Raw genomic sequence first — 15,616 nt, 5'->3', positions numbered from 1 at the left:
TATACAATTTCAAGTAAAATTACCCTATTAGAACTTAATTTTGTCACATTTCTCGTATAATAAATCCTCGATAGTGCAGTAAAATCGTGTCCGGAACAATCGAGCGTACGTCTCAGAATCGACGGTCGAATCTAACAATTAGCGTAGTGGCGTGAGTGGAGCCGATAGCACGCACCGCTTTGTGTCCCGCTAGCCAAATATCGCGGCCGTTCACCGCTACACTGATGTGTGCTCAATACTACCCTTAACTTAACTTGGTTCTTATTTTATTTGTCGTAGAATAATCGCTATATGACAAAAAAGCGACGTCCGGAACAATCGAGTGTACGTCTCAGAATCGACGGTCGAATCTAACAATTAGCGTAGTGGCGTGAGAGTGGAGCCGACAGCACGCACCGCTTTGTGTCCCGCTAGCCAAACATCGCGGCCGTTCACCGCTACACTGATGTGTGCTCAGATTAATACTACCCTTAATTAAATTTGGTTCTTATTTTTTTGTCGTAGAATAATCGCTATATTACAGAAAAGTCACGTCCGGAACAATCGAGTGTACGTCTCAGAATCGACGGTCGAATCTAACAATTAGCGTAGTGGCGCGAGTGGAGCCGATAGGACGCACCGCGTTGTGTCCCGCTAGCCAAACATCGCGGCCGTTCACCGCTACACTGATGTGTGCTCAGATCAATACTACCCTTAATTAAATTCGCTTTTTATTTTATTACAAGCGTGGAGTTTCTAAAGGCTCCTAACGTGACATGCGTTTATTTCAACTAAAGGAAATAAACTTTAGTCCTTTAGTTCCTTTAGGAAAGTCACTTATTTTAAGCGTGGAGCTTCTACAGAATCTTCTGAAATAATGTCACTATCTTAACACAGCAATTCCGAACTTCCGAATTCATGCAAAGACACTTTAATGCAATAATAAATGCAATTGCAATAATTATATAAATATACTTATATCCGACTAATAAATAAGTCTTATCTTAATGCGGTAACTGGAAGTTGTTTCCTATGCATTACTTATAAAGACTAATTTCTAAAGTCTCGTAAGCCAATTCATGCTGCTCTCACATATGAGCACATAGTGTAAGATAAAGTACGTTTTCCATTATTGCAGTCAGTCAGTTGAAACTAGCACGTGGGATTTTTTACTTCATGTAAATAGTAAACACACGTGTCGATGTTAATCAGGCAAGAACTGCGTATCATAGAATTCAATGATAATTGCATCACCTACGATACATAATCAATTTCAACTAGGACGAAAACTTTATGCAGAACAAAATAAATTATGTACCTATATCTACATGACATATACTTAAAAATATAAAGCTGAAACCGGAAGCATTAATTGAATACCCAGATCGAATATGTTTAAATTGAATCAGTCATTTATTTAGCAAGATTAAAGGCATTGAATAGTTTTATGTTAGACTTCGAAATGCTCCAAAGGCGAGTGAAACCACAGGGCACAGATAGTGATAAGTACGAAGTTAAAGTTTTAGCAGTCTAAATACTAGTAACTTTCTATTTTAACCGGGTAGAGCACTATAAGAACTAGAAACTGTTATATAAGTTATATAACAGAGTATAATGTCTAACCGGAAGCATTTCTTAGTATCAGCGATAAATACTTACGGGAGCAACATTTATGAGCGGAGTCAGAAAACAATCACCAAGATAATAAATACGCACTCAGTTCCCTCTGATGCACTTATCTTATATAATCCAAGATGTTCCAATATCTTATGCTTTACTTATACTTTAATCTACTTACAAAAATAAAAGTAAAGTGCAATCGGAATCTTTAACACTTCGTGGTTAAAAAATGCTGCGTTCAATTTTCGTCTTAAATTATTTTGAATTTGTTTTCGCTTAACACGATAGCTTCATGCCGCTTGTAGTATTAAACTAAACAAAAAAGTTACCTTAGTTACCGGCCTATTCAGGTTATTAAATGAAAGTTATCGTTGACTCGCGTTTACACAGAAAATTATATTAACATAAAACTTTGGGGTATGACTCAGAAAATGGGAAATGTAAAAGTACCCAAAGGAAATATTTATAGTTGACACTAATTAATGAAATTAGTTCGCCCAGTCGTTAAAATTCGACCATTATTAAAAAATTGAGGATATATTATTATTGTTAACACTAAGCTCGTCAAATAGCTACCAAAAAACGAAGTATCGGTTTACATTTAAAGGAAAAAAAATACTAAACTGGTTTGTTTCTGCCTTTATATGTAAAAATAGCATATTAGATATTACTTTCAATTGATATAGATATTATTAATGTACTCCAAAGTAACACGATAGGTGGCATAGTTTTAGTTTCATTGACAGTAGACGGAACCTGAAGGTTTATATGAAGCGGAAGTACTAAGTTACAAAACGTAACTGGATACTTCATTATAATTTTAATTTTCCTTTCATCCTGCCTCTTACTGCATACATTTTAATACGATGACATGAAACGTATGACGGTGCTTATTGCAACTTAGTGTTAGAACTTATGATTATAATTTTGTGGTATCGCCGGCTTATTAGTAGGAAGTAGTCTATAGCGATATTATTTTGTAGTGTATTAAAACTATTGTCTTACATGTAAGTCATTATTTACCCAGTATTAACTATTGGTCTAAGAAACACACAACCAACGATGGACGTAAAATATATATTTACCTCTTTAATTATAACTTCTAGAACGCTTCTTATTTCCGGTCGCAAAGAAGTGTTTTTAGTAAAATTTCAAAAGAATTTACAGCTAATAAATCATCGTATATGTTGCTGATTATAGTACTTTTCAAGCATCATTACCCATATTACACTTCTAGTATTTCTACATAGCTGTTGATATATGTACCCAATTACCGACAGGAAGGCGAAAAGATTAGGATCAATTAACATGCAGTAACACAACCGTACGTTGATAGCCGGCTAAATGTTTCCTTTCCCCGTTTCTCCGTTACTACTTTCTTGTTTAAACTAGTATATTATATTTAATGTTATTTAATTGAAGCACGGAAAGCTCCTTAGCTTGTTAAGTGGTCCTGTTAGACACGTGTTACGAGTAGACACGGGTTTGCTGTAAGAGTGCGAGGGGTTTAGGCCATAGGCTATTACGCTGGCCGGGTTTGAATTGGTAGACTTCACACGCATTTGAGAACTTATAAGAACCTTTTACTGAAAGTTATAGCAAATGATAATTAATTTCAAAAGCAAAGCAAAAGCGCACATAACTTTGCAACATCAAAGGTCCGTGTCTTGAACCACTGCTTTTAAGTTAACAACGTTGGGCGATAAGAACGGAATAATTGTCTATTTATGTGGACAAAAAATAGGAAATTTAAGTTATTATACGAAAAGTAATTGAATTTATGACATCACAATAAGACACTTGTGTTTAACATAAACAATTAGTCTTGGCATAACACAAGTTACAAGTAAGATAACAGGAGAAGCCCGTAATTACACTTTAAGCTTTCCAATTTAAGTCCTGAGCACAGGACACCTGCGCCCTTCATTATCTTCAACAATGGCAAAGCACATTCCATTGCGACCCAACCATGAAATAATTATTTAATTTACGTTTACCGTAACTTCTTATTCATTTCTAAAATTTGATAATTTTAAATATAGCAGATAGATTAACCATGCAAGCTTAGTAATAAATTTTCACATATAATCCTAAAAAGTAGAAACCAACATGTTTTAATACCCAAAATTCTTACTAAATAAACTTATTACGTAATACCGACTCATACTCTTGACCGACAAAAAGTAAATTTCACATAAAATTAATGTCATTTTCTAATGCATAGCGTTGACGCGGTGACCCCGGAACCGATTGGCTGGTAAAGTGGTAACTATCACTGTGCCATTATTGGCACCGCTGCCACCGAGTCGTGAGCTCCCGTATCCTTTTTAAGCTTATCTACTGCCTTTTATTTACGCCTGTGTTCTTCGTTCATTTACATAAAGATATTTATTTTGAGGTATCGTAATAAAACTGTCTTTGAATACCCTGGTATTGTGGCTTTGGCTACTTTGTCACATACTCAGTCATGGATATGAAATATTAAATGAAATTGTTTTTACATTTTATTGCGTAATAATTACTCGTAAAGATGAATAATAATTTAATTGTTTGCTGTTACCTCATTCAACACTAAGGCTGTTCGCCCACTGACTACTATTGTATCGTATAGATGCAGAAGCTACTAAATATGTAGTTAACAAGCAAAAGTGTATGGTCACGTTAACCATTACTTAATCGTTTAGCTACTACATAGTTGCTCTAGCAGTAGCCAATAAGCGGATAGGCTCAAATTGGCTCAATTAAGAAAGTTGGTACAGATTGCGTTTCCATAAATCATCGTCAACTTCTAATAGAACATGATAGTGACCCCAAAACCGGGCGCCTGAGAAGTATTAGTCATTACAAGAAGAGTTGCTGGCTTGGTTGACTGAGTCACCAGCTTATGTGTTCCTTTAGCACATCGCTTACCATTTATATGGACACCTGCGCTCTTTGCACACTAACAAGCTACAAGTAGAATCCGCTTCTATGATTTCTGCGTAGTCTTGATTTTTACTCAAATTTAGCCTTTTATGGACAATTTATTAATAAAGAACTCGGTTAAAAATTCAACTATACCGAGTTGCTCAACGAAATAAGGTGGTACGTACTTTTGGTCAGGTGAATCGACAGACAGTATTCCTCCATTAATAAATTACCAATCAAAATTGCATTTTGATTAAACGTTAATCGAACGTATAAAGTACTTATACTAAAACATGACCATAAAACAAAATTAACTTTGAGATATGTCCTGCAGTAACGTTAATGTCAGTATCAAGATTTAGAACGGCTAATAGAAGTGTGGGGTGCAGATTACGTTTCGATAAATTATTATTGTCATGTTCTAATGCACGGTGATGGCGACACGGTGACCCCGGAACCGGTCGCATGGGAACTATTACTGCGCCATTACCGTCGCTGGCACTGAGTCGTGAGCCCCTGCGCTACTTAGATGGCACCTCTAATGCTATTTATCTCTTACTATTAAACGGGGAATGGTCCTGTCGTAAAATCGAGTTTTCAAGTGAATTCTTAGGCGGTGATTCGATACGTTGAAAATCTTTGCGTGGGAAAATGGAATTGTGGCATAGCAAATTTATCTTTACCGATTTTTAACTTAGGTTGCAACTTGTAGTGAAATCTATCACAATGTGGTTAGATTTATAGATTTCACTTCAATTAATGAATCATTTACTTTACAATTACCTATATATTATATTATATTATATTATAAAAATATTACATTTATATTAGTATGTTGCTAAAGCTATAAACGTTTTCTAAAAAGCTTTCACAATAAATTTTATGGTTACTTCATAACAACACGGAAAACATAATATATTGTAATTAAAATCTTTTAATAACACTGAGTTTAATGATAAAGATAACAAATTCATAACTTTATGACTGCCTAGTTATATTTCCAGCTGTGTAGCGTAAACCGCATAAAACATTGTTTATATTCATCTCGATTAATAATGAGATGTTGTTCAGAATCTACGCCCTGTTAAGTAGCTATAAAACGAAATCGAAATTAGCTGTTTTTATGATTCTGTTTGTATTCAGAAATTTAATATAGGTATTGATCTAAATAGGCGGCATATTAAAACTCCCTGTTATTAACTTAGTTTGTCAAACTCAACGTAGATACAAAATAGGATGTTACGTCGTCTCTTTATAAAATATTCATTTTATTGTCCGCGAAACCAGTAATTAAAAGTTTTATCGACTTTATAGGTACTTAACAACTTATATTATGAAGGATCATTTCATCACCACCAGTTTCGTATAAGTTAAACACAATATAATAAGTGATGTTATAAATTATCACTGCATCGTTACATAGTAAGAGATAAGAATCGCATTGTGTTGTCAAAGCTTTATACTTTCTCCATGTTGGTTCACAATAACTAATGAGATTTACCAAGGACAGTGACCCAGAGCTCGGTATACCCCGGACGATATTGTTTAGTCATTGTCGTTAATAATATGGGGAGATTTATATACATTTAATATTGGAGAACGTAAGTTAAATAACTACTACTCAATTATTAAATAACTCTATGAATATGTATAAGCACATGTAGGTAGAGATATATTTATAGAGTAACGAATATGTGAGGAAATGATGATTGCAAATATTTTTATTAGTACCTATAATTATCTAATTTTAGTTTTAGATCAAAGACAGATGGAGGCTAATCTCTAAATATTCAATTTAATTCATCTAAACGTATAAATGTACGTGATCATAATTATTATCTTTATTACTCTTTCCATTCTTGAAATATCTTTTTTACACGTTGATAGAAGATATCATTTGTTTGTTGTCTATGGTTTTAGATACCTCCTCCTTCGAGTAAAATATAACGACAGTAGGAACGTTTTATAGATATCTTAATGACGTATTCCTGCAAGCTTATTTTAAAACGTGAGTTATATATTTTCATGTAAATTCAACATAATGCGTAAATATAAATACAACTAGTATCATTCAATTATAAGAATATTATCGGTTCTTAAGACCCATGCATTTGGGTTACGTAAACACTACAATTAAATATAATTGAGTTTGAATGGTCAAGGTGTAAAATCTTGTCCGCGTTGCTTTAATAATAGAATATGTGTACGTTTTTAAATATAACTCTTATACTCGACTAGTTATAAAAAGTTAATTGTTGACTAACATATGTTTTACCAACAAAATTACATAAGGAACTACGAACCAAAATGATATTTATAATTTTTTAAACAATAACTCGAAAAGTGGGACCCAAATAATACTTTATAGGAACTTGCCAGAAATAAACAGATGTCTTTTTTTATATAATATAAGTGTAGCTAGTATCTGTAATCAACCCCAGATAGGATTAGATATTTCTACCTGAGGTCAGCCACAGATGCGCCGCTACCCCTGAGGACTAAGCTGGAACGCCTCGGAAAAGTCTGTCTCCCTTACCACACCCTTCAAACCGGAACACAGCAGCGCTTAACACTGCTGTTATTAGGTAGAAATAGGTGTGGCGATGGTGCCGCCGGAGTCGAACCACAAAGGGTTCTACCACCTGTCTTTCAAACTTCAACGTTGCTTCGGTTAAGAATGAAATCCATATACAACAACAATACCACAACGCTTGATCGCTTAATCGTCATTAATTTTCATTAAAGCAATTAAGATACAAATTCAATCTTTCTCAATATTAGTTTAACCATGACTTAAATTTAAATATCGTTCTCGATCGTTGAGAAATAATTAAATTGAATTATACAATATAATTAATAGTCGCTATTCAAGATCAGATATCTGTTGTTGATACATGCGGCATGGAATGAGAAATTATCACAATTTACTGAGGTTGTAAAGGAAACAGTATAAATCTCGAAGATTTATTTACTTTCCATTATTACCATTTGCCATTATAATAGCAGAGCAGGGCTGCCAATGTTTTTGTTTGTTCGCTAAATTGCTATAATTTATCGTGTATTACATATTAATTTCTTCCATTCAAAATCTTTCTGTATTTTAACATTCCGTACAGCCTATATGACTTGGCGAATTTTAACATATTTCATATTATGATCCGTTGTAAGATTCGTCTTAATTTTGTTTTTATAAAATTAAATTTGAAAATATTTTTTTCGTAAGGCCCTTTGAAATAGCCTACGATGGTGTACGATGACCTGTAAATCACAATGATTACTATGCAAGTCTTAGGATTGATTCCCGTTTGATAACACCTTTAACCTATGAATCACCTACTTGGCCTAGTACGGGAACAGTAATAGGGATTAGTCAAAACATAAATCAGTCAGTTGCCTCATACAAAGTTACTAGAATATATTTTATTAAGGCAGGTTTACAGAAAGGCAATATTGTATGTGTTGTATGGCATATTATTTCAAACTACGGTAAACTTAAGTTGTATTGTTTTAACATTGGATGACTTTTCTAGCCTAGTCTTAATACACAGTGTACGGTACACTGTGTATTCTGTGACTACAAAACTTGTCAACACAAGTTTCGAGTTTTGACTGTTAGTCTTTTATCTTACGGATGACAGCCATCTATTCAGGTGAGGAATAACGCATTCCTAGGAGTGAGAGAAATGGATTGATGATGATATGATATGAATAATAATAATTAATTTAGTAACAGAAAGTAATAAAAGAAAGACAGCCCTATGTACAGAAGGCGAAACCAGGGGTGAAACAAATATGGTTTTAAATTATGATGATGATACTTAGTAAATAACAACAAATGAATGCCATCCCTGTGTAGAGGAGAGGGCGACGCGCACGCGACGCTCTCGGCACGCTTCCGGCAAGCCTGCGCTCTCCTCGAGCGGAACGTTTTCAATTATCACAATATCATTATCTCCATCACATTGACATACCTACTGAACGTTTACAAGTCAAGTGAACAGTAGCTTAACATTTCTATAAGCGATCAATGCGTGTATAATTCAAACTGATTTCTGCTTAACTGAATCTTGCGATTACTAATATGTATTATGTACGTACGAGTTATTATTGAGCTCTCCAGAATTGTTCATTTAAATTTAATTATTAATATTAATGTTCAATTGGTTAAATATATCTTTGCAAGATTAAATATATTTATTTTATATTAGTTATTAATAAGCTGTATGAATTACACCCTTTACACTAGAGTTGATTAAAGCTATTGTTTTAAACTGCAAATAAACTTTAGAACAAATCTATGTATTCTTCCAAGTTTTACCTTATATTCTCAGTGACATATAAATTCTAAGTCTCATTCGTCGCGAAGGTCTCCTCATGCCCAGCGATAGAACAGTAACGGATTGATAATGATGATGACGAGAATCTCTCACTTAATGCGGTCTAATAATTGTACCGTAATTTATAGTTAAGAATAAGAAGACCTTGAGGTGCACGAAACAACAATTACGGCTCATAATGACGCCTGTGGTTAAACAATGACACCAGCAAAAACTGACGAGGTACTATTTTTTAATGATATGCAAATATAAACACCCATTATATTCAATACTAAAAGTTTTAAAATCGTAAGCACCGTTACTTTATTCAATGATAATTCATTAAAACTTTGGAATTTATAATACTCTTCTCTTTACTGATGTGAGGAACTCTTAGCTCCAAGGTTGAAATGATTTTGACGATGGCAGAAGTTTATGGTGCTGCCTAGTCCTATTGTTTCCTTAACAGCGCTATTGCAGTTTTTTATTTGCAAGAAGTTTCTTATGCATACTCGCTCTTACGAAATTTATTTAGTTAGGTCGGATTCTTATTATATTTGAAGATAACCTGAGATCAGACGGATTGCATATCCATTTATTACTCCTATTACATAATTCTTATTTTCTCCTCCCATTATCATAAATGTCATACTGTTGTATCTTCAAATGTTATAAACGTCGTGTAGTCATTATAACTAGTTACAAAGTTGTTAGACGATAATATTAATTCGCTCGAGTTTCGCAATAGTTATGAATTTTCTACATATGAGTAGAAAAATGAGGTCTTACATATATAATTGCATAAGACCTAATTGTTTCTAAAGTAATAGAAAGAGACATTATTAGCTTTGTATGAAATTGTCACCTTTCTCTTGAGCACCACACACTTTGTACCTTTAGTGAAACCATCTGCACTTTCAATTTCAATAAAATGAAGCTGTGCAGATGAATGAACTTACTAACAAATTAATAAACTTTTAATGAAATGTGAATTAATTACAACATTCGTTTGTCAACTAAATAAACGAATGTTTTATTTTCTTTTGTTAATGACTCTTTACTTTCTTTTAGAGTTTATGTTATTACATAAGACCCAATTGTTGTATTAATTAGAAGAAAACTGATATCTATTGTACATCATGATTATACATATAAATAGGTATTATACATTGCTATATATTTGTACATCATTCGTCAAGTCTGCAATTTCTGTGAAGAGTGAAAAGTGTTTCTAATGAACGATTGTTTAAATTTTACTTTTTGCTACAAGTTTGTCATTGGACAATGGGATCTATGTATCTACCCACGATCCATGAGTCACGCACGACCACTCTACCCAGTAACTAAACCAGTACGCCATAAACTGTCATTATTTACTTCTGACAACCAACTTTCTCGCAGATTACGACATTATACTCAAGTTGCTTATTGCTCAGTCGGTATTAGTCATACGTGAATAACATAAGTATACTTAAATGTCATATTTTTGCTCTCGATTGGATTCAACGTTTTATATCCGGATGCATGCGTACATTTTATTGGATTAATAATTAACGTACAATAATTAAACGTAAACTCGGTCGGATTAAGGTTCGAAAGCGTCAAGTGGATTTGTAGCACTGCATTTAGCCACACTTTCGCTGGAGAAAGGCGATCGTGCATTAAAATCTTTGTTTTTAATATCTGCGACGCGAACGCGTTGGCCAGTTGACTATTAATCGCTGTTAATATTTTATCGTTAGCATATCGTCTTCGTTACGGACACGCGAGACCCACTTTATGCTTCTTATTTTAAGCATCGCATGCATGCATAAAAATATCTTTTAAAATGTTATGCTGACTTAATAGGGTTTGCATATTTTAAAAAATATTTTCATTAGTATTTGTCATTGTGTGCAAATTTGTTATTTTAACATAATTTCACCCAATAGATCTAAATAGCAAATTTTAAGTATCTAGTTATTTACTAAAATAAAAATATTCTTAGTTATTTTAGTAAATCATGTTGTACCTACATATAATGTTAAATATGAAGGAAACCGTTACCCGCACTAAATGTCAATTTATTAGTATAAATCACAGGTTTATATTAATGAACGGGTATCAGTATAATATATACCTATTCGTATTCTAAGACAAATTACTAATATATAGGTAAATAAAGTAGAAATGTCATAGTACCTAATTATCGTAACCCACTAACGAAGCCCATTGCAGCGGCGCATAAACAATGTAACTATGACAATCGGGCAGTTTTATTGTGAAGCCGTCGCAACCTGGCATTGGCAATAATGCTTTATGCACTGCCGCGTACAATACGCGAAAGAACCACGTTTATTTAAGTGTAATCTAAGTGATTTCGCAACCTCCGTCCATCGCCCTACCTTGCCTAACCGCTAACGCTAAACTGGACGTTACAATATTGCCATTTACGACACGTAGATATAATGAGATATAAATTACGCTACAAACGAGATGTAGATGACCGATAATTATTATGCAGCTTATATACTTACATTACATTTATTATTTTACACAGCGCTAAAACCCGAGATCGCGTAATACAATTGCTAGCGCTTTGTATATCAATGAAACATAACACGATCGGAACAGTATACAATTTCAATTAAAAAGATTAAATTAATCACAATCTTATATTTAAGGACAAGGTCGAGAGCTTTCCATTTTATCCAAGGATTTTTGTATGTAGCAAAGTTTCCGTCACCAATATGAATTACATAATAGTTCATGCAAATCTGTTTTTATTTTCAGGTTGTTTTCCAATCTACACGAGATCACTACAATCAACTATGGAGAGCTGGTTGGGTGATGTGAAGCGGGTCAGGATTCCTCGACCCAAGTTCGGGAGCAAGTGTCCCGCGGAACCACCGAAAGATTACTTGGACGAGTGCGGGGACAAGCAGAGACACCACGACAAAGACCTCTCAAAAGCCACCGAGGAACTGCGAAGAACGCTGCAAGAGAAGCTATGACCATGATATACGTATTTTAGTGTTACTCTAGCTTTAACGTTTAGATTTAGACATTTCATAGGATATGAGCTGTTATACGTTGAAAAAGAGGCTTGTCAGCCTTTTGAAGTTGGTTAATATTCAAGTACCTATGTGAGATGTGACACCAGAATTTTATGGTATTTAACGCACTCCCTGATTCAATTATATAACTGTTTTTTTATGTACATAATTATGTGGTGAAACATAAAGTCGTGAAGTATTTTTAATGATATATAATCACGCTCACTAATGTTAGCGTAATTAACAAGAGCAATACATTGTCTTATTTACTTATTACAAAAATCATATTGTAATTGATACTATTGATACAATGTGAGTAATCACTGAACTAAACTTGAATTAAAACGGAGTATTCTAATTATAAACAATGTGTACATTTTACAAGTCTTCGCACATATTATCAGTAAACAATAACAATTTAGTATCACCGTTAAAACAACTTGTTTTCGTGATGACATACACATGAAATATATGGAGAATTTATCTATTGTTAATGTTCATTTACATACGTTGATAACCGTAACGTACTTGAAGAGTGATTGTGCAAAATATTATACATTTCAATTGATACCGATAATGGCTACATGGGAGTATATTTCTTCTATTGTATACAAATTGTTTGAGATAAACATAAATCATATGTTAATGGGAAACGACATGAAGATTGGTAAAAAACAACTCGAGATGATTTGTCATTCGCGGAGTCACATTGCTATTTAAAATTTTACCCTAAAATCTTGATACAAAGCTATGAATGTTTTAACAGATACAAAAATGTAAAATGGTTTTAAGATACAAAATATGCTGTTTAATAGATGTTAGTCTTGTAATCACGTTAAATTATTCCGCTTAACTGGTTAATTAGTAATAGTACCTAATAGTTAAAATATAACACTTTTTAATAAGCTATCTTTGGCCTTCAGTATTAGTATCTCGTAACTCGTGATATTTTTCAAATAAAATTGCTTAATGTGAGAGATAGAATTAACTGTTTATGAAATTTCACATTAAAATTAAATATATTTAAACACTGGAAAATACGTCTACTTAGTAGATACGAGTATACTTTTAAAATCAGTAGTTTGTCTATATCTTTGCTCGTTTAAAAATCGCGCATAAAATACTAGCAGATGTTTTATGAAACTGAAATTAAATTATATTTAAAAGCTTTTCAATGTTTAACTAGTAATGGCATGATTGATGGTAGAACGAGACAAAAATATGAAAGTATTAAAACTAGGAAAAAAATATTTTATACACAATTCATGAGTTAACTAGGTTTTACTTATATGGAATATGAACCTGAATGGAAAAAAATATTAAAGTATGTACTTATCAGAACTCTAGAATAAAAAGTAGTTGAACATTTATTTTATTAATGAAATTTTCTGTACCATATTTTAGATTGATTGAATGCAGAATTTTTCGATATGTATGTATTAAAATGGATTTTATAATGAGATACGTACCTACTGACTACTTATTGCGCTCCACAATTTTATTCATGAATCATTTTTATTAAAAGGTAGCTAACATTAAAAAAATATATCAGTGTTTTAATATTATCAACATGTTAATTATCAACATATTAATGTTTTAGACTGATTTAAGTAATTAGTATAATTTACACACATTAAACTTTAAGATTTTAAAAATCTTGTTTTTATTTATGGAAAACTTATGTATTTTAAAAAGTAAAAGAAATCTAATTCAAGTAATCAGTCAGTATTGAACAGTTCATAACTTAACTAATTTAAGTTGTTAGATACAGCAAGTGAAATGACTATCCTTATCAGGTCAGACTCTTTATAACACTCATCGGCAAATGCAATAACTGGCTTAGAACGTAAGATTGTATTTCCATGCTGAGTCTACTTCCGGGGGTCCCATGACGGATATTACCTCGTTAGAGAGCATCCGGACGGAACATCTGAGATTGCTTCAGGCATTCAAACAGTTTATTGAGTTATGAATATCCAACATAAACAGAAAAGGGCAAATATAAGCACTTCTGTGGACGATATTCAATTTAATATTCCAAAGGATTCCAATACCAATAATATTTGGTTTTGATTATAGAAATAGCAAATCGTATATTAACATTAATTAAACATGTTAGAATCATTTTCATCGTAAATGCTGTCACAGGTGAGATATTAAGTACTCGGTTTAACCAAAAATATATTTATTATGTACGTGTTTCTATTAAAATATTATGTTGTACCCACTGGAATAAAATTGCACAAGATTTGAAGCGAGTGTGGTGAGGTACTTCCGCAGTCGAATCTTACAGTTTTATCACATTCACCAAACAAATTACTAACAAGAGTAAAGGAAGAAAGGGGGGTAATATAATCAAACTTTACGGCATTCAACTAAAAGCACAACTTCTCACATTTCTCGCGCAAATCTTCCTATACATCTATTGTACGTAAAGATATTCTTCCAAGTGACGACGCTCCCAGCAGATTTCAGCGGATATTACCTTGTTAAAAGGGGTTCGGACCGTATCTAACATTACTCAGGCATTCAAACAGTTTAACGAGAAATGAGTTTTCAGCGACAAATATAAAAGAGACAGATCTTATTCCTTAATCACCTCCACGAGCTGAGTGAAAACGAAACAGTTCCTTTTGTCTGACAAATTGGTGCAGTAAATAATTTTAAGCAACCTTTGGGCATTATGCTGAGAATTATTGTAACTCCATTATTGCAGGGATTTGTGCTATTTATAAATACAATGTAACGAAACTAAATTAAACGAATGTAAATTGGATATCAGGTAATTTGTAATTTTCACGTGTATTTTAAATCAACTACACGTATAGACTTTAAATATACTGTGCCATATACTATACATATATTTGTATAATTGGAGTACCTCATATTATGTGATAATGTTCTTATTAGTGATCGAAGGTGATAATAGGAGTACACTTGTTATCCAATTCAAACAAGAAAATTATTCAACTTCAGACGTATTACAGCCCTAAAGGATTACGTTAGAACTCCTCGTATACCTTAGTACTAAATATTCTTCACAGCAGCGCTACATTGTTGATTTAAGATCAAAATTAATATTCTATGAGCTTCAATCAAAATATAGATTAACCCTAGAACGCTCTTATTTCAGACAGCTTAAATATGGCCAAAAAGAAACAGTTACACAAATGTAAAAGATCCGCTATTATAGGTACATAAATAGAGATACTTAAAACTTCTCTCGGCTTTTTCTTCAATCAGTCACGATGGCCTCGAAATCTTGGCCGGCGCATACATGCTGAACCTCATGTTAATTCACAAAGTATTTTGATGAGAATAAAACGAAAATAGCTGTGTAAGTGAGCTGGCTGGGCGCCAAACCATTCCCTTACAATCGGCCAACGCCTGCGACTCCACTACCAACTTCATTCGCGGAACTGAACATCGGTGCATCATAGTTCCTTACACATAGATTTCAAAGATTATCTTATCAAGCTGCTTTACGAGATCAAAACTAAAAAAAATATTGAAGATTAATAATTTTACTTGGACACAACTTAATTATTTTTGAATATATTCTGAATTAATTAAGAAATAAGATATAGGCTACGGATTTTTTTTATTTCTAAATAAATTACAGTTCGTTGTATAATTATGTAAATAAAGTAAATTGATATAAAATTAGTAAATATACCTACTAATAATTAAAATAGTCGAAATTAAATGCTATATTTTCGTTATCCAATTATCTAGATAATAATAATATCAGCTCATTAG

At 32.9% G+C, this 15,616-nt stretch overlaps 1 protein-coding gene across 4 annotated transcripts in view; it reads left to right on the top strand.

The window, feature by feature from the left end:
• The window catches only part of LOC140748102 (metallophosphoesterase 1-like), a 53,284-nt gene extending 41,551 nt beyond the window's left edge, over positions 1-11,733 (top strand). For all 4 annotated transcript variants that reach the window (XM_073080822.1, XM_073080820.1, XM_073080821.1 and 1 more), the window contains one exon: positions 11,595-11,733. The gene's annotated coding sequence lies outside the window, so the exon portion shown is untranslated. The remainder of the gene's footprint in view (positions 1-11,594) is intronic.
• The last annotated feature ends 3,883 nt before the right edge of the window (positions 11,734-15,616 follow it).

Source organism: Epargyreus clarus, unplaced genomic scaffold, assembly GCF_041222505.1.
Source record: "Epargyreus clarus isolate Ecla_fem2 unplaced genomic scaffold, WU_Ecla_fem_2.2 ptg000015l, whole genome shotgun sequence".
NCBI classification, from domain to species: Eukaryota; Metazoa; Arthropoda; class Insecta; order Lepidoptera; family Hesperiidae; genus Epargyreus; species Epargyreus clarus.
The sequence above is the reverse complement of the archived record's forward strand: the minus strand, read 5'-3'. Positions and strand labels throughout refer to the sequence as shown.